The 26,216-nt window shown below is 40.1% G+C and overlaps 2 long non-coding RNA genes across 3 annotated transcripts in view; one reads left to right on the top strand and one right to left on the bottom strand.

Moving 5' to 3' along the window:
* The window catches only part of LOC309638421, a 1,167,492-nt gene that overhangs the window by 1,077,190 nt on the left and 64,086 nt on the right, over window positions 1-26,216 (top strand). The gene's annotated exons all lie outside the window — the stretch shown is intronic.
* LOC309638416 overlaps window positions 1-26,216 on the bottom strand; it is a 101,113-nt gene that overhangs the window by 21,643 nt on the left and 53,254 nt on the right. For both annotated transcript variants that reach the window (XR_014251105.1, XR_014251106.1), the window contains exons 2-3: window positions 22,017-22,053; window positions 6,102-6,252 (exon numbers count right to left, since the gene is read on the bottom strand). This is a non-coding gene — a long non-coding RNA (uncharacterized lncRNA). The remainder of the gene's footprint in view (window positions 1-6,101; window positions 6,253-22,016; window positions 22,054-26,216) is intronic.

Here is a 26,216-nt window from a genome sequence, read left to right as displayed (position 1 = left end):
TTCACCACCCTCCTGGAATTTAAAGCAGCATTTTCAAGGTTTATTATTTGTATTGGTTTTAATAGGATTCTTTTATGAACCAGTTTAATGAGGAGTATTCAATTATTGCTTCCTGAAGCCACTGCTGTAATATCAGACTCCATGCTGTGTGGCCTCTTTCAGTAAAAGTGTGCGTGATCTGAATGGAAAATAAAAGAACTATTAAATAGCCATTCCTTTACTGTATCAAGCTTTCTGCCTGCCAATTTCAGTGAATGGTGGATATCTGCAAACATTCCATGCTTCTAGCTTGGTAAAGCTGATGTGTTTAAAAAGAAAATGTATTTAAATCTTAAAACCTGTATGATGTGACACATCAGATAAGGATTTTTGCAGACTGAGACCTTCTCTATTTCCTTTGACAAATCAAAAAGGACTGGGTGGAAGATTTCTAAACCCATGGGATGATTAATTAGAGAAGATGCCCCAGGCAAACCTCAAGAATCCAAAACCAAACATGCACACTTAATATATAAACTTCAATCTGGAGTTTTAAATTGGACCTAGCACCTTGGAGCATGTGCCCCAAGGCAAAGCTCAGAGACCACTAAAGAAATGTGACTGATACCCCAAAAGGAAGAAATCCAAATTGTTAATCCACTTTTAATCACCGATCAAAAGAACCTTTGCAAATGCTTGATAAAACAAACCAGCACGCAGCTTGAGCTGAAAGTGTTACTTGCCTTTTATGTATATTTAATTACAGCTATGAAAGCTCTCAAGAGCTCATGTACACAGTAGATAATATTTCATTTTTGGGAATGATGACTGGGAATGTTCAAGACCAGTTTAGGAGGCTCTAGAATCAGGCCGTCACTGACATAATGGTTATAATGACCAGGGCAGGGAGAACACATTTATCCTCCCTGATTACCAACGTGTAAAACTCAAACTTTGAGTGTGTGTGTAGATGAAGGAGTATTAACCCTTTGTCACTCAAACATTTGATACTTGATACTAGACAACATCATGTATGATGTGAAGGGCACCTCACAAGAGATCTTTATTAACTGCCATGGAGACCTGCCTTTAGCATCTCGGTCTCACACAGATTAGCATCATCCTGTGAGACAATGATGTGGAACAGAAGTTATAGGAACAATAACACTTCCTTTTGACGAAGACTGCACAGGAATCATGTCTGCACTAGATGTACTTATGTGAATAAATTATTTTGAGTTCTGAAAAGGTAAAGCAGTATGTATCTGCCAGCATCAAGAAGTAGCTTGTCTCAGGGAACTGTATTCAATATCCTGAGATAAACCATAATGGAAAAGAATATTTTTTAAAATGTATATATATGTATTACTGAATCACTTTGCTGTACAGCAGAAATTAACACAACATCGGAAATCAACTATACTTCAATCAAAAAAAGAAGCAGCTTGTGGTGAATGAAGAGAGGGAGTGAGGCAACTTGACACCCCCCCTCCCCCTTCAGGATCCCCCCCCCACATGCCCCACCCATTCTGTGATTTTAACAGCTGCCATTTTCCCAAATTTAGGCAAAGCCCTTTGCAGATGTAACCTCAAGACAAGTCTCCCAGCTTCCTCACCTCCTTCCAACTAGACCACCACCCTCCTCCTACAAAGAACTTCTGGCTCTGGTATCATATAAATGGTAAATACTATTGGGGTTTTTGCTATTATTATTGTCATTATGATCATTATTGTAATTGTTCCCAGGTGAGTTGAGGAATCTCAGAACTTCCTGTGGCAATTTTCTCCCTCCTACTGAGCTGGAGATTATGCCATGTTTTTATTCATCACCAAAGGGATACACTGGTGTGGGGATATTTTATTAAAATATTTTTCATAACAGCCTGACGATTTGGTTAATATGATTATTCTACTTAATTGAAGTGGGGGAAAAACAGAGGCAAAATATGCCATGTACGTCCCTAAAGTTAACATCGTTAGAATTTACATGCACTGACTTTCTCACTAGTAGTCAAGACAGTTATCAACTAAAAAACACTGCCATCCAAAGAAGTGTTTGTCCTGGGGTAAGGCAAATTAATATAGATAAATTTACCTTATTAGTTCACAGAACACTGCACCTTAGCACTCATTCATCAACTGTTAGACTGTCCTATTGCTGCTGAAAATCAAAACAGGAAGAGAAGTGTCCCATCATCAAGAATGTGGACCAATTTACCCAGTCTTTATTGAGTACATACCAGTAAAAAGGTACCACGCCCAGAGCCTTACAAGATTTTCAAAGGTAAACAAAGCTTGTCCCTAACCTTAAAGACCCTGCTAATTGCTCACAGAACCTGTTGACACCTGGTACAAACACCACTTCCGGTACCAGGTTATGGGATCATTATAATTCACTCCTCAGCCTCCGGGACACTGATCTTTGTCAAATTTTAATCCTTGAGCTCAGCTTTTTCTTTCCTCACTTTGTCCAGCAACAACAGGAGCACCCAGCCAATCTCACTCTACTCATTAGTTTGCCAAAAACGTTGAAAAGTGTCATATACACAGTTACCTAGAGCCTTGCTTCTTAGAAGCAGTTGTTGATTAGGAGGATCTAATGATGATAGTTTTCATATCTCTACTGCTAGATCAAGGCACGGATCATCAGTGATCTCTTTACTACCAGGAAGTCATTAGCGTCTTTAAAACTAATCAGAGCAGAGAGCCAATTTTCAGAACCAATTCAGAAAATTCATCCTTAAAATCCTGTTTCTCTAGAAGCACTCTGAGTACCAAAATTTGTATTAGTCAAGATTCTCCAGAGAAACAGAAACAATAGGAGATAATACATGGTTGGATGGATAGATAGATAGATAGATCGATAGATACAGATATATACATAGGCAGATAGATAATAAGGAATTGGATCATGTGATTATAGAAACTGACAAGTCCCAAGAACTGCAGTCAGGGAGCTGGAGCCCTGGGAGAGCCAATGGTTTAATTCCAGTCCAAGTCCAAAGCCCTCAGATCCAGGGAACACAATGGTTCCAGTCCAAGTCTGAGTCTGAAGGCAGGAGAGGACCAGTGTCTCAGCTCCAAGACAGTCAGCCATAGTGAACAAATTCTCTCTTACTCCACCTTTGTTCTATTTAGGCCTTCAAGGGATTGGATGAGGCTCACCCACATTGGGGAAAGTCATCTATTACATTACTAAGTCTACCAACACAAATGTTAATCTTATCCAGAAACACTCTTACAAACACACTCAAGATAATGTTTAACCAGGTATCTGGGTACCAGGCCTTGTTGACACATAAAATTAACTATCACAAAACTTTTAGGTTAATCCAAGTTAGCTTAGAGTTTACCAATTCTGTCATCTCTGTGTTTTATTCTCTGAAGATGAGCATAGCAGAAAGTCCCTATATGTTAACATTACAAAAAAAAGTTTTAGGTTGAATTAAAATCAGGTCAAGCAATAATTCTAAATGCCAAATATGCAATATGCAGTGTCAGAAGCCAACAGTGCCTCTGTGCTGATAAAATTATATAACAGTAATAAATACAGTGGCATTTTCCCTTTAACCTGAAGTTTTATACCATCTCTGTTCAACTAAATATCTAGTCAAATAACACTCTGAAGTAGCATCAGGATGTGCCTCTCCCAGGGAGATTGTGCCGTCCAGTTTTACTGCAAACAGGTCTTTTCTTTACTTTGCCTTCTCTGGCAGCTGATTCTCTTCTTCACCGTTCTAGAGGCTCCTTGAATACCTTACTCAATTTTAATCACCTTTAAATTTCCAGTATCCTAAACAGAGATTGGCATACACTAAATGGAAAATTAAATAGTTTCACAACTCTTATGTATATAAAGTATGTATGTGTATAAATATACACGCATATATACATATATATAATTAAAATAGTTTTTACCTGTGACATGTAACATTTGTCTTAGGCTTTACAAACATGCCTTATATGTAGTTTTAGATTATACACTGCCTTGTAATTGACTTCCCAATCATTTTTAAGGATTTTGTGTCTCTCGCACTAGTTAGTAAGTTCTTCAAATGTCAAGGATCTTCTCTTCTTTTGAATCATGTTTATGAGCTAAAACTGTAACTGCTCAAGAAAAGCTGATGAGTCATACACCTTTGTATTCTTGCTTGAATAAATGAAAGAAAAAATGACTGCCAAGCCCTCTGACGTACCTATTGCACCTGGTCTTCTAAAAGGAAGTGGGGAGGGCATCTCGTGACTAGCAATAAAGGAGTTGCTCCACATTAAAAAGCTGAAAAATTCATCTGTTCTTTTCCTAATTTTATATTTTAGAACAATGTAAATAACAGTGTTCTTGGAAATGGTATTCTTAAAAATACTGCATCACTCAAATCAACTCTCAGTTATTCAGAAACTCATTAGTCAAGGGTTTTAACCCAAGAATTCAATGTTTATCCAAGTGGTCTTTCACTGAAGGTGATCAAATACAAGGTCCCCAGGAAGATGCCACCCTTCTATCCTTCTTGAAAAAAATTATTTGAAGACAAACAGAGAGAAGAAGTATAATTAACAGCTCAAGAAGAGGAAAGCCAGCATAAAAGAATAGGCAGTGAACATGGAGACCAATTAAAATATGGTATCTAAATAATTGTAAATCTCATTATAAAACTAGAGGCAAATGTCAAAACGAGAAGGTTTCTTAGTGAAAGAAGTCTTAATAATAATATAGACCTAAACTCCAAGATTTTATTAACAAAAGCTGAGAGATAATGAGGGAAAAATGGAAATCCTCTTAAAAGTTTTTACCATTAAATCATTTTGACAATTATAGAACATGTTATGATACTTTAGAAAAAAGTTAAAATAATCACACATAAGATGAAAAGCAAGATATATAACTTCCAAAACATTGAAAAAGATTAAAGTAAAGAAATAGTTTATTTATTCACTTATCAGATATCTTTTGAGCATCCACTCTTTGCTGGCACTGCTCTGGTTTGTGGGTTTACAGTAGGACTTTGCAATCAAGAGAACAAGGAGTAGGTAATGTCTCTCAAGTTGGGTCTAAAAATGATTTAGAAAAAATATGCTATTTTTAAGAAGTAGTCATAAAACAAAAGACTTAAAAAGCTAAAGGTTAAAAAGTTAATGAAAAGACTTACCGGATCCTGAGGGAGGAAGCTTCAGCCCTTCATCCCACTGGGCGGTGGGCTCCCTGGACACCCCAAACCTGGCATCTCCCTGGGCATCTCCTTCAGTCACAATGATCTACTCAGCACCTCTCAGGGGTGGGGCACCTTCCCTTGGAAGTGGACCTTTGTTTGTCACAGTGATGGGGGGCTACCCTTGACATCCGGTGAGTAGAGCTAACACAGTAAACAAACTTCCTGCATTCCACACGACTTTAGAATATTCCACTAGGCATCACGTAAGTAAATCCATCTTTTTCAAATTTATTATTATCCAAGCCTAATTATATTTTATCTATGAAAACAAATTATTTTTGAAGGATTTTCATATAAACAACCTCTGTCAATCGAAGGAAGTCCTATTTTGTTTTGTTCAGAATTTTACCAAAAGTTGTTTACCGTGTGGGAGTATCATGCTGTCAGTGGCAGCTCAGCTACCAGAATGTGAGTTACCATCCAACACTCCTGAATCAGTCTGCATGTGTAACTGGCACATTCATGGAGGTTGGATGTTTGGGTACAAACATCTGACCACTTTATTTTACCTTCTAGGATACTTATAAGTTCACACCTTAAAATTCTTATTAACTTACAATATATATGTATTTCCTTTTGTTTCTCTTTTGTATCCCAGTTAGAAACATTATATTTTTTTTATTATATACATAAGTAAATTATATACATATAAGTAATGTGGTTATTAGAAGGGAGGTTGGGAAAAGTGGTCTTCAGCTGGCTGACCTTGGTGGGGAGGCTGCACAGTGATGCCCCGGCAGCAGGCTCGGCCTCAACCTACAAACCAGGTAACACGATGCCAGATAACCCATGATGCTTTTGCTGTGATTAGGGATTTTCTTTTCAAATTTGGTTAATCTAGAATTGATGTTAATATCTCCTTCCCATTTTGCATATACAGGAATTGACTCTTAGAAATATTAAGTAACTTACCACTCAGCACACAGCCAGTAAGTAGGAACATTTGAATTTTCATCTTCCCGACCCCTGTGGAGATGATGGGGGAAGACATGGCAGAAGAGCCCTGGTGCCCTGCCAGGCATCAACAGTGACTGATGGTGTAGTCTTGAGAAGGTCAGTTCTCCTACAATTATAATAAGTGAATGTTCTCTACAACGGTTTCAAGACAAAGTTACAGAAAACAATGGAAATTTGGAGAGTGTAAGTAGCATGTCCTTTGAGATTATCAAGTTGGCCACAGAAGCAAATTTCTAAGTGATGGGCCACTGGCAATGGAAGCCAAAGAATTTGTTGAACCACCGAAATTTTTTTTGTAATTGGATGAATATCTCGGTAAATTTTATTTTTTGGTTGCCAATAATAGAAACCCACTTAATCCAGTGAACAAAAAGGGCAAAGTGTTATGAGGACCTTGAGGAGTGTCATGGATCAAAGGTCTGCTGTTGGCCTCACAAAGGACTGAGACCAGGAGGAGGAAACCATCAGAGACCAAGACAAGTGCTCTCCTGGCCTCACTTTCACACTCCCCATCCGTGTGGTCTCAGCTCTTTACCTCTCAGGTTGTTGGCTTAACTTTTCTCTTTCTCTGAAAATCAGTATGACTCAGAATGGCCACCCCACAATGGAAGCTTCTGTTAAGGAATCCGTGTCACCTCAAGCAAGACAATTGAAGAATTGTCTTCAATTTTGGAGCCTCATTTCTGGAGCCTGATTCCAAATTCCCAAAGAAAGACAAAACTGACCCGGCTCAGTTGGAGGTTTAGCCCTAGTCCAGTCTGCTGTGGCCAAAGGGGAAGAGTTGTGTGCAAACACTGTGGGGGGGCGGCCACAGTGAAGCTCTCAGGGGAGAAGGCAGTGAACTGGGCAGATGCCCTAAAATGCCTCTCTTAGGGTGGAGTTTGTATTTAAAGACTATAAGGTCAGAGAATAAGTCAAGCTTATGTTCATTTTAATGAAGAAATTAATGAAACAGAATTTTTTTCAAAACTCAGGAATTATAACTTGCCCTCAGTTCCCTTTTCTTTAAAAAAAAGGTCACATTACGCAGTGGTTAAGAATCTACCTACCAGTGCAGGGGACACAAGTTAGAGCCCTGGTGCAGGAAGATCCCACATGCTGCGGAGCAACTAAGCCCGTGCGCCACAACTACTGAGCCTGCGCTCTAGAGCCCGCGAGCCACAACTGCTGAAGCCCACGCGCCTAGAGCCCGTGCTCCATAACAAAGAGAAGGCACTGTAATGAGAAGCCCGTGCACCACAACGAAGGGTAGCCCCCGCTCGCCACAACTAGAGAAAGCCCGCGCCCAGCAATGAAGGCCCATCGCAGCCAAAAATAAATAAATAAATAAATAAATACACTTATTAAAAAAAAAAAAAGCCACATTATAATCTGCAACCCCAGAGCTAAGAAGGCTATAGAGGAAAGTGTGGGGTCCATACTGATTTTTTTTTCCACAAGTGAAAAAAATCTTATTTATTTATTTATTTAAAATTTTTTAAAGTGTAGGGTCCATATTGATTTTTAACATCCACACAATTTCTCCTTCATTTAAGGAAAGCTGGCATGTAATTAAAGGAAAATCCCCAAGACCATTTCCAGAAAGCTCAGGATAAATCAAAAAAGGAAAAATAATTCTGCATCTCTTTTTCTACTCTTTTACTTCTTTTTTTAACTAGTAATCAGCTGAGTTCAGCTAACAAATATTTTGCAGTATTGTGTCTAGAAATAACAATAGAGAGGAGCTTTCCAAAACAAGAGATGTCTCAGGCTCTGAAAGGTATTTCCTACAGAATTTATCAGTGTCTGATTAGTATGTTAGACTGTTACCTTGACACTGACTCTGGGATGTTGTGCCAAATTGGAAGACCATCGGGTCCCCTGTCCACAGGTGTTAGCTGAGGATAATCAGATGATGGCTGGGAATTGAAATATGGTCCATAGCATGGGGGAAGACTCCGCCCTCAGTATCCACAGGTGATTTCACTCCCTCAAAGGGTCGGTAGGGTTTCTGAAATGAGATACAACTACCAACTTTTGCCTACATTTGTGAAAGCTGGGGAAACACTTTAGTAGCTAAACCGATATGTCCTCTGTGGAGGTGGGACCAGAAAATTGTGTGGAATAACATGGCACTTTACGTTAGCCTCAGTCCTCTGCACAATCATTATATTAAACAAGTAAGATGCCTCAGGTGCAACAGAAAGCAACTTTATTCTTTTCCCCCACTGCCCATTTAAGCCTGCTCTAAGGGGCTGATTATTTTCTTTTCCTGCCCCTATAAACACATAAACACTTGAGAAATTCCAAGGACTTTTCTCTTTACTAGTTTATAAATTCATACATATGAATAATATAATATAATGTGATAGAATATAATACAGTATAATATAATATGTGTGTATATACCCTAATAAGAATAAACTTACAACTTCATTTAGAGTTAAAGCTTTTCTCCTCCTCTGCCTCCGATGCTTGTTGGCAGTTTGTCCTGCTTCGGGCTGGCAGCTGCGGTGGGAAGTTGTGTCACCATCTTCTCTTGCTCCACCTGTCACTTCTCCTCCCAGCTACCCCCTCCACCTCCTCCAGTTCGTGGTACTGTAAGTTTGGTGCTGTCTGGGCTGGGCATATGTTGAGGGCCGGGCTTTTCTCTCATAGCACACTTTGTAGATTCTCTGAAGCCCTTTGCACCCCACCATCCCTGGAGCTCTCTCTTGAAATTCCCTCGGCACGGTTGAAGCTGACCACTCCCCACTTTCCCCTCAGCCTCTATGTAATCAAGGGGACACCTCAGCGTTCTGCACTCGTGACTATCTTGGGTAATATCCAAGACACCCCTCTTACGTCTCCTCCATGCTGACTGCATCCAGCCCACAGGAATCACTCCTGCATCCTTAGCCAGATGGACTCTGGAAGAGCGAGTGCAGTGGGCTGGTCAGTTACACTCCCAATTTCTGAGAAGTGTCCTGCCACTTCATTCCCCCTCTCCTCTCCACAGTCACAGCCAGATGGCCCAGAAGACACTTGTCAGGACCAAGTAGACATCAGCTGTAAGGGAAACATGCCCAGCCCTCCTCAGGTCCCACTGAACAGAGATCATTCTCGATGACTGCCTCCTGCCCCACTTCGCCAGGGAAAGGAGACCGAACACACGAGAGTCCTCCCCAAAAAATCATCCTCAAGACTCCAGCTCAACCTTTCCACACCCTGGGTGAGGGAGAGGAGCCAACAGCTGCCTGACGGGATTTTGAAGACCTCCTCGGAAGTCTGTCACAGTGGTTGAATATCTCACTCTCAGAAGGAGGAATGCTTGAGGCTGCAGCTGAAAGTTAAATTGAGATGATTTCATTTCAAACTGTATTGCCTGCAGGAACACAGACAACATGTATCATCTCTCTTCCATGGGAAATGGGCCTTTGAAAGGACCCTCAAGGCTCTTTTGAGTTTTCAGGTACTTTGCATCCCTTATGATATTTTAAATTCCTCTAGGAAGGATGGGTACTAGATGAGGCTCCCAAAGAAGTAACTTGTTCAAAGTTCTAGAAAGTTCTTCTGACACAAATCCAGCGCCCAACCATCAGCTGAGAAAATTCTGAAGCAGAATTGCCTGGTCAAATGGAATTCAAAGCCCAGTTATTGAAGAAGACACTGCCACCCTACCTCCCAAACTATGGAGGGTCGCTGAGAAAACAACCACCTCCCTGATCTACTGAGTCCTATTGGGATGTTTAGGTATGTGTATTTTGGAAAAAGCTTTCCGGGTGATACTGTTTCTGATGTATACCCCTTCTCCTACTTCCCTCTAACTTCTATCCTCTCTTCCTTCCCTTCCCCACAGCCTTCCCAAGAAACACCACCCTAGTAAGTCTGAGAAAAATGGTGCCAGTGAATTAAGACAGTTAACAAAACACTCGTTGAGATAAAACAGTGTTTGCAACTCAGAAACAACTACTTCTTTGGACACAGCCCACAGTCACCTGCTAATCTCTCAGCCTTGCCCATTGATTAGGGTGGAAGATGTCTAGAGAATGGAGAACAAAAAAAAAGAAGGTCAGAGTCCATGCTATGGCTATTTATCACGATATACTTAACTACTAAGCATTTTTTTTAACCTTTTTTTTTTTAAATAAATTTATTTATTTATGGCTGCATTGGTTCTTCATTGCTGCGCCCGGGCTTTCTATAGTTGCAGCAAGCAGGGGCTACTCTTCGTTGTGGTGTGTGGGCTTCTCACTGCGGTGGCTTCTCTTGTTGCGGAGCACGGGCTCTAGGCAAGCGGGCTTCAGTAGTTGTGGCACACGGGCTCCGTAGCTGTGGCTCATGGGCTCTAGAGTGCAGGTTCAGTAGTTGTGGCACATGGGCTTAGTTACTCCACAACATGTGGGATCTTCCCAGACCAGGGCTTGAACCCATGTCACCTGCATTGGCAGGAGGATTCTTAACCACTGCGCCACCAGGGAAGTCCCTGAACTTTCTTATTGAAATATAGTTGATTTACAATGCTATATTAGTTTCAAGTGTACAACATAGTGATTCAATATTTTTATAGATTATACTCCATTCAAAGTTATTACAAAATGTTGGCTATATTCCTTGTGCTCTACATTACAGTCTTCCGTCATATTTATTTTATACTTAGTAGCTTGTACCTCTTAATCCCCTGTCCCTATCCTGCACCTCCACCCATCCCTCTCCCCAGTGGTACCACTAGTTTCTTCTCTGTATCTGTGAATCTGTTTCTATTGTCTTATATTCATTCATTTGTTGTATTTTGTAGATATTATATACAAGTGAAAACATACAGTATCAGTATTTGTCTTTCTCTGACTCATTTCACTAAGCATGATATTCTTCAGGTCCATACATGATTTTGCAAATGGCAAAATTTCATTTTGGGGGGGCTAATCTTATATATATATATATATATATATATATATATCTTCTTTATCTTATATATATATATATCTTCTTTATCATATATATATATATATATCTTCTTTATCCATTTATCTGTTGATGGACACTTAGGTTGCTTCCATATCTTGGCTACTGTGAATAACGCTGCAATGAAAACTGAGGTACACATATTTTTTGGAATCAGTGTTTTCATTTTCTTTGAATAGATACCCAGGAGTAGTATTGCTGGATCATATAGTAGTCCTATTTTTCACTTTTTTTGGAAACCTCCATACTGTTTTCCATAGTAGCTGAGCCAGTTTACATTCCCATCAACAGTGTAGGAAGGTTCGATTTTCTCCACATCCTCCCCAATATTTGGATTTGCATTTCCCTGATGATTAGTGATGTTGAGCATCTTTTCATGTGTCTGTTGTTCATTTGTATGTCTTATTTAGAAAAATGTCTATTCAGGTCTTCTGCCCATTTTTTAATTGGGTTGTTTCATTTTTTTGATATAGAGTTGTATGAGTTGTTATATGTTTTAGATATTAACCCCTTATCAGACGTATCATTTGCAAATATTTTTCTCCCATTCAGTAGGTTGTGTTTTGGTTTTGTTTTGTTTTGTCAATGGTTTCCTTCACTGTGCAAAAGCTTTTAAGTTTAATTAGGTCCTATTTGTTTATTGTTGCTTTTATTTCTCTTGCTTGAGGAGACAGATCCAAAAAATATTGCTAAGACTTATGTCAAAGAGTGTACTGCTTATGTTTTTTTCTAGGAGTTTTATGGTTTCCAGTCTTTAGTCCATTTTTAGTTTAATTTTGTATATGATATGAGAAAATGTTCTAATTTCATTCTTTTACATGCAGCTGTCCAGTTTTCCCAGCACCACTTATTGAAGAGACTATTTTTCCCCCACTATATATTCCTTTGTCATAGATTAATTGACCATATGTGCATGGGTTTATTTCTGCACTCTCTACCCTCTTCCATTGATCTATGTGACAATGAAGCACTTCTTAAAAGTATTATATAAACTAAATCAAAGATAAAGAGGTAGCCACCTGTGACCTTTCTCATCTTTATATTTAATTTCCTTTTATTTTTCTTTCAATTTTTCCTGTCAAGTTGCAGCATTAAAAAAGATTGAAGAAAGCAATTCTAGGAGATAATTTCAGTGTAAACAATTTTATTTGACTTAAGAATTATTTAACATAAATCTTAACTCAGTCAGAATATTCAGAAAATGTGGTCATTTAAAGCAGAAGACCCAGAGAAAGAATAAGAAAGGGTAATTTTTAAATTTTGTGTTTGTGCAGTAGAGCGTATATCAAGTTGTGGAAGGAGAAAGGTAAAAAGGAATCATGTCTGTGATTATGCATTAAATATAGAAGATATGTGAGAATTTAGTACCTGGAAATGGGATGCTGCCCTAACAAAACTATAAAATATATGCATTAGCTTTGGGACTGGACAAGAGGCAGAAGCTCAAAGGGCCTGGGGAGACACTTGGTGGGGATTTGAAGGAGGTGAGGAAGGTACTATTATGTAGTGGTGGAAAGTCTGGCAAGGCTGACCCCTGTGGTTATATGGAAAATAGAAAGGACACCTAAAGAAATCAGATATCTGCTGGGAAGATTGCTAGGCAGAATGTGGAAGCTGCCAACTTGTTTCCAGATTCCTTTGTCAACATACTAGAGAAGATAGATGAACTTTTAAAAGAATTATTAAGTTTTCAAGCAAAATTTAGAGAAAATATGAGGAATCCAGGACTTGCTTGGTTTGAAAATAAAAATTGTTTCATATCCGCAGTCTCTCCCAGCAAAATATTCTCAAGAAAATAGATTCAAGGCAAAGATCAAACCCAGGGTGTCATCAGTAAAGCATGACTTCAGGGTAAAGATTTCAAGGTATGGCTGCGTGACCTCTTGTTAAGACCTCATAAATATTTAAGAGTGTACCTAGGAGAACTTCTAAGAATCTTAAGGGTTTTCTACATAGATCTTCTCAGTCTAAAAAGCAACAGGGCTTTTTAGAATCTTATGGGCCTATCCCCTAGTGGCCTCACAGGAAGCCAGATATAGAGAAGGGCCCAAGAAAGGAAATATTGGTGTGGCTTTTGTCTAAAGAAGTTTATTATAAATTGATACCTAAGAAAACCAAAAACTTTATAAAAGAATTTTACCAGCTTGGACTAAAAAGGACAGAGACAGTTCAAAATGAAAAGATATCTTACGATCCCAACCTACTATGGACAAGAAGTAGTTTGAGAAAACCACTCAGCTTCCAACATGGGTTATATAGAAAAGGAAGGATAATGTTGGCAGAACCAAAAGCCCAGAGAGTTAAACCAAGAGCCATGGAAAAGACTTCCCAGGGAGCAGGCCTGTGCCATAATCAAACTGGCAACATGTGGTTGCCCGATTTTAGAATTGCAATGGACTAATGACAGCTACGTGCCTCCTGTTCCTTTTTGAATGGGAGTGTCTATTGAGGTGACCCTGGCTCTGAGCCACCATTGTGTACTGGGTGTCCACGGGTCTTCAGATAGAAAATAACTACACTTAAGGATCCTCCTCTGTATCTGCTCTAATTTAGAAGATGAGCTCTTAGATTTTGAGCTGATAGCACCGGTTGGCCAGATGGTCAATATTCCAGGCTTGCAGGCCTTGAGGGCTCAGTCACAACTGCTCATCTCTACAGTGGTAGCCTGAAAGCTGCCATAGACCAGACAATATACAAATTAACAGACATAGCTATGTTCCAATAAAACCTTGTTTATGAAAATAGCAGAGAGCCAAAATTTGCCAACCTCTGATGCCATGGGATGAGACTTTGTGATCTTAGACGGGAGTATTTTGCACATGAGAGGATCATAAATAATTTGTGACCCAAGGGTGGGCTAGAGCAAATTAAAGATAGCCACAAGTTCTTTGCCACGCCCCCCTGAGAATCTGGGCAGACTCTGCTTTGACAGCAGAAGTGACATTGTGCATTTCCTCACCCCCTACACTGGCAGTTTCCACTCATGCCTCCGGGAATTTCCTCTTGGAGCCCTGAGCCACCATGTAAGGATGGCATACACATACACATACACACACACACCAGTATTAGAAACAGTTTAGGGATTATGGGATATTTAAGTTTGTAGTTTGCTCTTGTTTTATGTTTCATGATTTATTACATTTTTAAAGTTTTTAAAAATATGCCTGTAGTTTTCTTCCTTGACAGAAAAAAAAAGCAATTGAGAGGCAAATCTGGATTCAGATAAAGAGGAATGACACGGTCAAAATGACCCTTAGGAGAGAACAGCTATTTCTGCTGCTCCAAGAGAAAGGACACGTAGGAAAGCTGACCAGGAGCTCTCTCAGGGCCCAGAGGGAAGGTGAGTAGGATCAGGCTGTGAAAATGGAGGGAAAGAGGCAGGTATTTTTTAATGTTACCTAAGAATAGAAGCTTGCTCTTCTCACCTTCTGCATTTACATTCATAGAGATGGGAAAATGTCACAAGAATTGTACCCAACAGCAGCAAGACTGTGTTTCCATTTTTCTGCTTCTATTCTCAGTTTAAGGAAAGGGATCAGTGAATATAAGAACAGGAACATTTCTGCACTCCATCAGACTCATGGGGACAATACTTGTGTTTTGGGTTTTTTCCCGACTGGGTTCCTTTAACCATCTTTAAACGCTGGAGTGCCCGAAAAGGTAGGTGCTCTTGATTCCCTACAGCCCCACGGCCACCCCCACTTAGCCTTTGCTTTCAAACACAGATGTCAAACTGGAATGTTTTTTACAGACATTAATTAATTCTGCCACATATCAAAGGTCACAGGCTGCCTTGTAACAGACCTTTTAGGGACATATTAATTGCCTCCAAGGTGATTTATTTTGGCAAGGGAGGCAAACCATTTTCTTTAGCAAAATGTCCGGGCAATCTGTACTATATTCTAATAAGCCATCTAGGACACTTGTCAAATAAGTCATTTACATTCTGAGACATAACTTTTAAAGGCAAATATTTGACCTAATTTACAGCACCCCAATTTCTAAAATATTGTATCTCTCTTTTTTTCCCAATTTGCCCTCACACCCAATAAATGAATAATCTGTACAACAGGTGGCTTATTGATGTGTCCCGGAAGTCTAAATTCCTGCTTTGATTCTCCAGAAAGAGAGAGATGAGCTATCTTAATGAAAAACAATGGAACACATAAGAGAAACTAATGAGAAGAACACAATGATGCCCCCAAGGGTGCCTAATACATTGTGAACTCCATTATAAATAAAATTTGATTACTTTTAGTTTCTCATCAGATACATCTTCTAAGCTTGTCTTTCATTCTTGCTGCAGGAAATTCTTTACTGACACTGAATTGGAGAAATGACTATTTTCCCCAAATGATGGCTTTGTGTTTCTGGAAAGATGACTTTCAACATGCAAATTGGATGCATCAGAAATCATTCTGATGCAAGACCAGAGCTTCACTACTCTTTACTATTTCAAAATGAGTCTGCTGCCCAAAGGAAAACATAAAACTCAACAAAGCTGGAGAAAGAGAGTAACTGCTCTAAACAGCTTAGAAATTCCTCCCTGCCTGATGAATTGCTTTTATTAAAGATGGGAGTTTTGGGCTTCCCTGGTGGCGCAGTGGTTGAGAATCTGCCTGCCAATGCAAGGGACATGGGTTCGAGCCCTGGTCTGGGAAGATCCCACATGCCGCGGAGCAACTGGGCCCGTGAGCCACAATTGCTGAGCCTGCGCGTCTGGAGCCTGTGCTCCGCAACAAGAGAGGCCGCGATAGTGAGAGGCCCGCGCACCGCGATGAAGAGTGGTCCCCGCTTGCTGCAACTGGAGAAAGCCCTCGCACAGAAATGAAGATCCAACACAGCCATAAATAAATAAATAAATAAATAAATAAATAAATAAATAAATAAATAAATAAATAAATAAAATTAAAATGTCTGTAATACACTAGCCAAATTATGTATTTTAAAAAAAAAAAAAAAGATGGGTTTTTTTTTTCCAGTTTTGAATAGATGTTTCTGAAAACAGATGAAAGGTGAGCAGGCAAAAGGAAAGAAGTTGATCAACTTGTAACCACAGTGGTATCCAGACTCAAACAACAAAGTGGAAACAATAAACCAGGAAAGATGCTATTGACATAATAATGGTAGCAATTACATAGTGCTTACTGGTACCAGGAACTACTGTAAGCTCTTTATGCATAGCAACTCATTTAATTTTTACAAAAGTAATTCTAATTTCTATCTTATTGATGAAGAAATTGAGCCACAAAAAGGTTGAGTAAGCTGTCTGAGTGGTAGTGAAACAGAAAGGAAGGGGGCAGGACACAACCTTTAAAAGAATGGCATAGCTATAGGACAGGACAAAAACTGGTTAGAACCAACTAGGTACAAGATGGCAGAAGATTTGAATTCCGGTGGACCTTGAGCCTCCTTATGTGCTCATTGTAATATATTAGCATCTAAGTGACACACCCACCACTGCCAGGACAGTTCTGAGGCCAACCATAAAAAGTCAAAAAGTGGGCAGGGACTTCCCTGGTGGTGCAGTGGTTAAGAATCTGCCTGCCAATGCAGGGGACATGAGTTCGATCTCTGGTCCAGGAAGATCCCTCATGCTGTGGAGCAACTAAGCCCCTGCACCACAACTACTGAGCCTGCACTCTAGAGCCGGTGAGCCACACCTACTGAGCCTGTGTGCCACAACTACTGAAGCCCACACACCTAGAGCCCATGCTCTGCAACAAGAGAAGCCACCGCAATGAGAAGCATGCACACCGCAATGCAGAGCAGCCCCTGTTGGCCGCAACTACAGAAAAGCTGCATGCAGCAACAAAGACCCAACACAGCCAAAAATTAAATAAATAAAATAAAATAAATAAATTTATTTTAAAAAGTGGTTGGTGACCCAATTCCTGGAAATCTCTGCCCCTTCCCCAAAATAGTTGGAATAATCCTCCCACTTATTGCCTATGAAATTACCCAGCCTATAAAAACTAACAACCTCATATTTTGCGGCTTCTCGCCTTCTGAGATGGCCTGCACTCTGTCTATGGAGTGTGTTTCTCTCTAAGTAAATCCAGTTCTTACCTTTCACTTTGTCTCTCACTGAATTGTCTTTGTGATGAGACATAAAGAACCTGAGCTTCATTAAGTCCTGAGAACAGGTGTGTGATTACAATTAAAAGACAGTGTGTTTCTTCTATATACTAACAATGAAAGATCAGAAAGAGAGATTAAGGAAACAATCCCATTCACCATTACAACAAAAAGAGTAAAATATCTAGGAATAAACCTACCTAAGGAGGTAAAAGATGTGTACTCAGAAAACTATGACACTGATGAAAGAAATCAAAGATGACACAAACAGATGGAGAGATATACCATGTTCTTGGATTGGAAAAATCAATATTGTGAAAATGACTACACTACCCAAAGCAATTTACAGATTCAGTGCAATCCCTATCAAATCACCAATGGCATTCTTCACTCTTCACAGAAGTAGAACAAAAAAGCTTAAAATTTGTATGGAGACACAAAAGACCCCAAATAGCCAAAGCAATCTTAAGGATAAAAAAAGAAAATGGAGCTGGAGAAATCAGACTCCCTGACTTCAGACTATACTACAAAGCTACAGTAATCAAGACAATATGGTACTGGCACAAAAACAGAAATATAGATCAATGGAACAGGATAGAAAGCCCAGAGATAAACCCACACACCTATGGTCAATAAGCTATGACAAAGGAGGCAAGGATATACAATGGAGAAAAGACCATCTCTTCAATAAGTGGTGTTGGGGAAACTGGACAGCCACAAGTAAAAGAATGAAATTAGAAGACTCCCTAACACCATACACAAAAATAAACTCAAAATGGATTAAAGACCTAAATGTAAGACCAGACAATATAAAACCCTTAGAGGAAAACATAGGAAGAACACTCTTTGACATAAATCACAGCAAGATCTTTTTTGACCCACCTTCTAGAGTAATGGAAATAAAAACAAAAATAAACAAATGGGACCTAATGAAACTTCAAAGCTTTTGCGCAGCAAAGGAAACCATAAACAAGATGAAAAGACAAGCCTCAGAATGGGAGAAAATATTTGCAAACAAATCAACAAAGGATTAATCTCCAAAATATACAAACAATATCATACAGCTCAATATCAAAAAAACAAACAACCCAATCAAAAAATGGGCAGAAGACCTAAATAGACATTTCTCCAAAGAAGACATACAGATGGCCAAGAGGCACATGAAAAGATGCTCAACATCACTAGTTATTAGAGAAATGCAAATAAAAACTACAATGAAGTATCACCTCACACCAGTCAGAATGCTCATCATCAAAAGATCTACAAACAATAAATGCTGGAGAGGGTGTGGAGAAAAGGGAACCCTTTTGCACTGTTGGTGGGAATGTAAACTGATACAGCCACTATGGAGAACAGTATGGAGGTTCCTTAAAAAACTAAAAATAGAATTACCATATGACTCAGCAATCCCACTGCTGGGCATATACCCAGAGAAAACCATAACTCAAAAAGACACATGCACGCCAGTGTTCATTGCAGCACTATTTACAATAGCCAGGTCATGGAAGCAACCTAAATGCCCATCAACAGATGAATGGATAAAGAAGATGTTGTACATATATACAATGGAATATTACTCAGCCATAGAAAGGAACAAAATTGGGTCATTTATAGAGACATGGCTGGACCTAGAGACTGTCATACAGAGTGAAGTAAGTCAGAAAGAGGAAAACAAATATCATATATTAACACACATATGTGGAATCTAGAAAAATGGTACAGATGAACCTATTTGCAAGGCAGAAATAGAGACACAGATGTAGAGAACATATGGACACCAAGGGGGAAAAGGAGGGGTGGGATGAATTGGAAGATTAGGATTGACGTATATACACTAATATGTATAAAATAGATAACTAATGAGAACCTCTGTATAGCACAGGGAACTCCACATCACTGTACAGTAGAAACTAACACAACATTGTAAAACAACTATACCCCAATTTAAAAAAAAAAAGGACAGTGCGTTTAGGCTGGGTTCGAGTCCCAGCCCGTGGGTTCAAGTCCCAATATGGGTTTAGACTGTGTTTGAGTCCCATGTGAGCTGCACTGCTTCAGCAGAGTCAGGATTTAAACACAGACACCTCTGATTCCAGGTCCAGTTTTAGACAACTAGAGAAGTCCTATGGGTCTAAAAGAAATTGCTGAACTGTTTTCTCTAGACAGCAAGGCTAGAGGGAGAAACAGTAGAGACTGCATCCTTCTTCATATCTTCAAAACTCTTCATGGTTTCTTATAGGAGTGAAAAAAATGTTTCCCAGCATAAGCTGGTGCCAGGAATGATAAAAACAGTGACACTGACTAAAGCTCCATAAATCATCCTCCAGGAATTCCATAAGAAAGCACGACAATGTTCTGGTTTCAACCATCCCTCCTACTACTTTAATAGATGTTTCAGTGGATATATTCAAGTTTTTACTGCAAAATTAGGTTTACAGACAATTTGGGGGTGGGGGGGGGAACCAACAAAGAATATTCCTGTGTTTCAGTGGTAAATATATTTTTGGCTGATGCAGAAATTTTCATTATTGAAAGTCAATGGAAAACCCATGATAGTTATTCAATATCCAACAGGTCTGCTGAGTTATCATATAAAAGCTGTAAAGTCATCAGGCAAACTAAATGTACCAAGTTGCATAGTATAGCTGGAGGATTTGTCAACATCATGAACTTAGAAAGATGTCTGCCAGAATAGATTTTTTTCATGGCTAAATAGAAATCACAACTGACTTCGAGAGGAATCTTTTCACATGGCAAATAGGATTTCATTTGTTTCAAATTACTATTTTTCTGGGAAGGAGGGATATGAAATCTGATGATGTATTGTTGGAAATAATGTTTAATTCATTTTATTTTTAAAAATTCAACCACTTATTTCTCTGCCTTAAGCCAACTTTATTATAGAATTTTAGAACTTCTTGGAGTGAATAGGGATTATTCATTCACCCAAGGCATTTTCATTGAACCTCTACTATGGTTCAGGCACAGTTCTAGGGGCTGGAGTCCCATCTCCATTTTAGAGATGAGGAAAAGACAGCCAGAGAAAGGAAGTGCCAGCTCAAGGTGGCAGGGCCAGGACTGACATAGAGATCTCATTTCTCCTCTCCCGACTCTTCCTCACAAGGGTGACGCTGCTAGTACTGTGTGAGACCCGGAGCCTTCGATAAGACCCTTTCCTCCAAAAATTGTTTAATGTAATTGCAGAGACAAAGACACATTAAAAGTAAAGCAATAAGGGCCTCTCTCCCATAGAGCTGTAGGAGGTCCCTTTTCTCCTCAGCCAGGACTAGAGGCCAAGATCACCCCTTGAGGATCGTTGTCAGGGTTGCCCCTAGCTGGGCAGCCTTGTTTTCCTACCTCAGACATTTGTAGCTGCTGGGAGCCCCAACTTGGTCTGTACCAAGCACACTGACCCCACGGCCAGACTAGGGCCTTAAGTGGCAGCAGTGGGCACAGGGCCTCTGGCTTTCCTTGGATAGGCTCTTGTGAGCCGATCCTGGCCTGGGTCGCCCCAAAAGTAGCTTGGCCCCTGCCTGCCCCACAGATGTCACCAGGAAGGGGGTGTCCAGAATGGGGACTTCTGTTGTGGAAGGGGCATCTGAGGCCACCTGACTCAGGGGAAGCTCACCACTTTTCCCTTCCCAGATTAACCTGGGTGCCAGCCAGGCCACTCGGTCCACCTGCTCACAGCCGTGTCTCCTGCACAGGGTCCCATACAGGATGGCGAGGCGGGGGTGGTGAGGAAGAGCCGAGAGTCGGTGCTGGAAAAGAAGGAGCGCCTCTGGCGGCAGGGCAAGGATGTCCGACCTGACACTCAGTACACCGGCCGCAAGCGCAAGCCCCACTTCTGAGCAGGCGGCTGCATCCAGTAGGACAGCTCGGGGACCACACAGTTGTGAGCTGTGCCATCCAGCCCAGGCACTTGCTTCTGGAGAGTTTTCTATATTGAAGTGCTTACTTTATCAGCTGATAAAAATAGTGTTTTAGAAAAGGTCTAAACAGCTTTGAAGTTCTAAACGTATTTTCTTCACTAAAAAAATTCTGAGAGCATCTTATTTTGTTCTAAAAGCAATAAACCACTTTCTGTGGGGGAAAAAAAGTAAAGCAATAGTACAAGAGTTAAGCACCAGGCAAGGTAATAATATTGAGATGAATGATTGTCTCAGCAGAAGTTGACATCACTTATTCTACCCATCCCTTCTGAAGCCTCCTCCCTCAGCGGGGAGGAGAACTCAGGTCCATTGAGCACCTACTCTGGGCCTGGCACCATGCCAGACACATCACTTATACGGTAGTTTTGTTCTCACAAGGATATTACTCTCAGCTTGCATTTAGAAAAGAGACTACAAGAAATCATCTTTTCCACAATCATCGTGGTGGTAAGTACCAAACTGAGGTTCAGACTGTGGCTCTCTGATATCCTGGCCCAAGCCCTTCCACCACAGGGCGCTGCCTCCCTTTACACTGCACAGGACCCAGCTCGCAGTTCCCTTCCCCAGTCAGAGCAGACAGGTGAGACAGATGCTACACAGAGGCTGGGAAGTGGCAGCTGCTCTGTGTTGCATCCTTGGCTTCCCCAGGAACCCAGGCTGTGTGGGGAGCAATGTCAGGTGCCGGGTGTTCCTAGGGCAGCACTGTCCATCTCCAGGCCATTTATGCCCAAGGCAAAAGTGAGATTTTGTATTTGCCATAATTTGGACTATTGTTCAGAAATATTTAGTCTCTTCCCCTACTTCCAGGGAGGTGTAGGGGGATGTCCAGTTTAATTAATGTTCAGCTTGGTCATGTGACTCACCTTGGTCAATTTTCATTGTTAACAGAGTTGATGATAGCACATTTAACACAATTAGAGATCTCAAGTGTGCTCACCTGTTTGGGCTTGTTCTTTCTGGCTTCCGTCATCACCCTGAAAAGAATATAGTGCAGTTAGGAGATGAGAGACACATGGACCTCCTAATGTGTAGCCAAGATCAAGATTAAACCATATTATTTTGAGCTACTGAGATCTGGGGTAGTTATTATGCAGCCAAAGCTGAATTGACTCATTATTCTAGACCAACAATCTCACTGAGATTTACCCCAGAAAACTTCCCTTTAATTCCAAGCCATTTTGTGAAACCAGATTTTCCATTGTAGGTTGATAGTCTAAGGCTCTGGGCCACTATTCTCAGATACTAACCTTGCCACAGAGGTTATTTAAAATAAACATTAGATAGATAGATAGATACATACATACATACATAGATACATAGATAGATAGATAGATAGATAGATAGATAGATAGATAGATAGATAGATAGGTAGATAGATAGACACAATAATAAAGTTAGAGGTGAAGTGGTAGTGGATTTTGTGTATATGTATGTGTGTGTAATTTTAACAAAAACTACAGCATCTATACAAATAACATCTGCCTTGTTTTTGTGAATAATGCACTTTGCTTGACCATTTTAGAACCACACTTGCTGACACCTAATATATTTATGATATTTCTGTGAAGAAATGTTTAATCGACAGAGCTTCTCTTATCTTAAAAAGCACATTAGGAGGAAGTGGAGTCAAGATGGCGGTGTGGGAAGACACGGAGTTAGCATCTCCCCACAACTAGAGTGCCTGCAAACTGCTGGTGGGGGACTCTGATGCCTAAGGAGACAAGAGGAACCCCAAAGTGAACCAGTAGGACATAGGGGGACTGAGGGGGGAGGAGAACTGGAGGCCAGAGAGGATAGGTGCCCTTGAAGCCAGGGAGATCAAGATAGGAAGGCTGGAAGGACTCTTCAGGAAGAGTGGGAGAGAAGCAGAGGGTGATCACCTGACCCACTCAGGCTGGGGAGACTGCTGAGCTCACAGGCCAGAACCCTCATTTCAAAGCCCCATTCAAGCTGCATAGGTCATGGGGGCATAGGAGGGAGGCAGGGGAGAGCAGGAGAGGCAGGCGGGAGGGGCCCTCCCAGACCGGAGAAGCAGGAGAAGAGAGGAGGGCATTTGCCCCACCCACTAGAGCCCAGAAAGCCTGCTGGGCTCCCAGATGAGGTCCCCTGCCCTCTGAGAAAAGGGGTGGGGGGCACACTGGGACCCCTTCTGTTCCTTGAGCCTAAGCCCCAGCCCCCACAGCCCTCAAAGCCTTTTCCAGCCTTGTGGGTCTTGAGCATTGGCCCCACCCACCCCCCAAACCTTGCCCTTGCTTAGGCCCTGCACTCCACAGCCAAGGCCTTCCCCCCACTTTTTTTTTTTTCTTTTCCCTCCTCCTCTTTTTTACTATTGTGGTACTGATGTACCTTCCAGTTGTTGATTCATCTATATTTTTATTTTTAAATTCTTCCTAAAATATCTGTTAGTTTCCTAGTCTAATTTTATTTTTTACTTGTTATTGTTTTTTGTTTCTTGTTTTTTTGCCTCCCCAGGAAGCTTGCAGGATCTTGGTTCATGAGCCCGAGGTCGGGCCAAAGCTCCTGCGGAGGAAGCTCTGAGTCCGAACCAGTGGACTAACAGAGAACCTGAGACCCCAGGGAATATTCATCAGAGTGAGGTTTCACAGAGTTCCTCATCTCAGCACCATGACCCAGCTCTACTGAATAGCCTACAAACCCTAGTTTTGGAAGCCTCAGGGCAAACAACAAGTAAGAGAGGAACACATCCCACTCATTAAAAAAAAAAAAAAAAAAAGGAAGAAAAAATGAGACAGCAAAAAAATATGTCACATATGAAGGAGGAAGGTAAAAACCTACAAGACCAAATAAATGAAGAGGAAATAGGCAATCTACCTGAAAAAGAATTCAGAGTAATGATAGTAAAGATGATCCAGAATCTCGGAAATAGAATGAAAGCACAGACTGAGAAAATACAAGAAATGTTTAACAAAGATCCAGAAGAACTAAAGAACAAACAAACAGAGATGAACAACACAATAACTGAAATGAAAAATACACTAGAAGGAATCAATAACAGAATAAATGAGGCAGAGGAATGAATAAGTGAGCTGGAAGACAAAATGGTGGAAATAACTGCCAAGGAGCAGAATAAAGAAAAAAGAATGAAAAGAATTGAAGACAATCTCAGAGGCCTCTGGGATAACACTAAATGCACCAACGTTCAAATTATAAGGGTCCCAGAAGAAGAAGAGAAAAGGAAAGGGTCTGAGAAAATATTTGAAAAGATTATAGTCAAAAACTTCCCTAACATGGGAAAGGAAATAGTCACCCAAGTCCAGGAAGCACACAGAGTCCCATAGAGGATAAACCCTAGGAAAAACACACCAAGACACATATTAATCAAACTAACAAAAATTGAATTCAAAGAAAGAATATAAAAAGCAGCAAGGGAAAAACAAAAAATAACATACAAAGGAATCCCTATAAGGTTATCAGCTGATTTTTCAGCAGAAACCCTGCGGGCCAGAAAGGAGTGGCAGAATATATTTAAGGTGACAAAAGAGAAAAACCTACAACCAAGATTACTCTACACAGCAAGGCCCTCATTCAGATTTGATGGAGAAGTCAAAAGTTTTTCAGACAAGCAAAAGCTAAGAGAACTCAGCACCACCAAACCAGCTTTACAACAAATGCTAAAGGAACTTCACTAAGCAGGAAACACAAGAGAAGAAAAAGACCCACAAAAACAAACCCAAAACAATTAAGAAAATTGTAATAGGAACATACATCTCAATAATAACCTTGAATGTAAATGGATTAAATGCCCCAACCAAAAGACACAGACTGGCTGAATGGATACAAAACAAGACCCATATATATGCTGTCTATAAGAGACCCACTTCAGACCTAGGGACACATACAGACTGAAAGTGAAGGGATGGAAAAAGACATTCCATGAAAATGGAAATTAAAAGAAAGCTAGAGTAGCAATACTCATATCAGATAAAAATAGACTTTAAAATAAAGACTGTAACAAGAGATAAGGAGGGACACTATATAATGACCAAAGAATCAATACAAGAAGAAGATATAACAATTATAAATATTTATAACATAGGAGCACCTCAATACATGAGGCAAACACTAACAACCATGAAAAGAGAAATCGAAAGTAACACAATAATAGTAGGGGACTTTAACACCCCACTTACACTAATGGACAGATCATCCAAACAGAAAATAAATAAGGAAACACAAACTTTAAATGACGCAATAGTCCAGATAGATCTAATTGATATTTATACAACATTCCACGCAAAAGTGGTAGAATAAACTTTCTTCTCAAGTACACACAGAACATTTTCCAGGATAGATCAGATCTTGGGTCACAAATGAAGCTTCGGAAAATTTAAGGAAATTGAAATCATATCAAGCATCTTTTCTGACCATAATGCTATGAGATTGGAAATCAATTACAGGAAAAAAACCGTAAAAACCACAAACACATGGAGGCTAAACAGTGCACTACTAAATAACCAAGAGATCACTGAAGAAATCAAAGAAGAAATTTTTAAATATTTACAAGTGGCTCATGCACTCAATATTAAAAAAACAAACAACCCAATCCAAAAGTGGGCAGAAGACCTAAATAGACATTTCCCCAAAGAAGATATACAGATTGCCAACAAACACATGAAAGGATGCTCAACATCACTAATCATTAGAGGAATACAAATCAAAACTACAATGAGGTATCACTCACACCAGTCAGAATGGCCATCATCAAAAAATCTACAAATAATAAATGCTGCAGAGGGTGTGGAGAAAAGGGAACCCTCTTGCACTGTTGATGGGAATGTAAATTGATACAGCCACTATGGAGAACTGTATGGAGGTTCCTTAAAAAACTAAAAATAGAACTACCATATGACCCACCAATCCCACTACTGGGCGTATACTCTGAGAAAACAATAATTGAAAAAGAGTCATGTACCACAATGTTCATTGCAGGTCTATTTATAATAGCCAGGACATGGAAGCAACCAAAGTGTCCATCGACAGATCAATGGATAAAGAAGATGTGGCACATATATACAATGGAATATTACTCAGCCATAAAAAGAAATGAAATTGAGTTATTTGTAGTGAGGTGGATGGACCTAGAGTCTGTCATACAGAGTGAAGTATGTCAGAAAGA

The sequence above is a fragment of the Balaenoptera physalus genome (assembly GCF_965194825.1).
Source record: "Balaenoptera physalus genome assembly, chromosome: 11".
Classification (NCBI taxonomy): Eukaryota; Metazoa; Chordata; class Mammalia; order Artiodactyla; family Balaenopteridae; genus Balaenoptera; species Balaenoptera physalus.
Note: the sequence above shows the minus strand (reverse complement) of the source record. Positions and strands in the feature narration are given on the sequence as shown.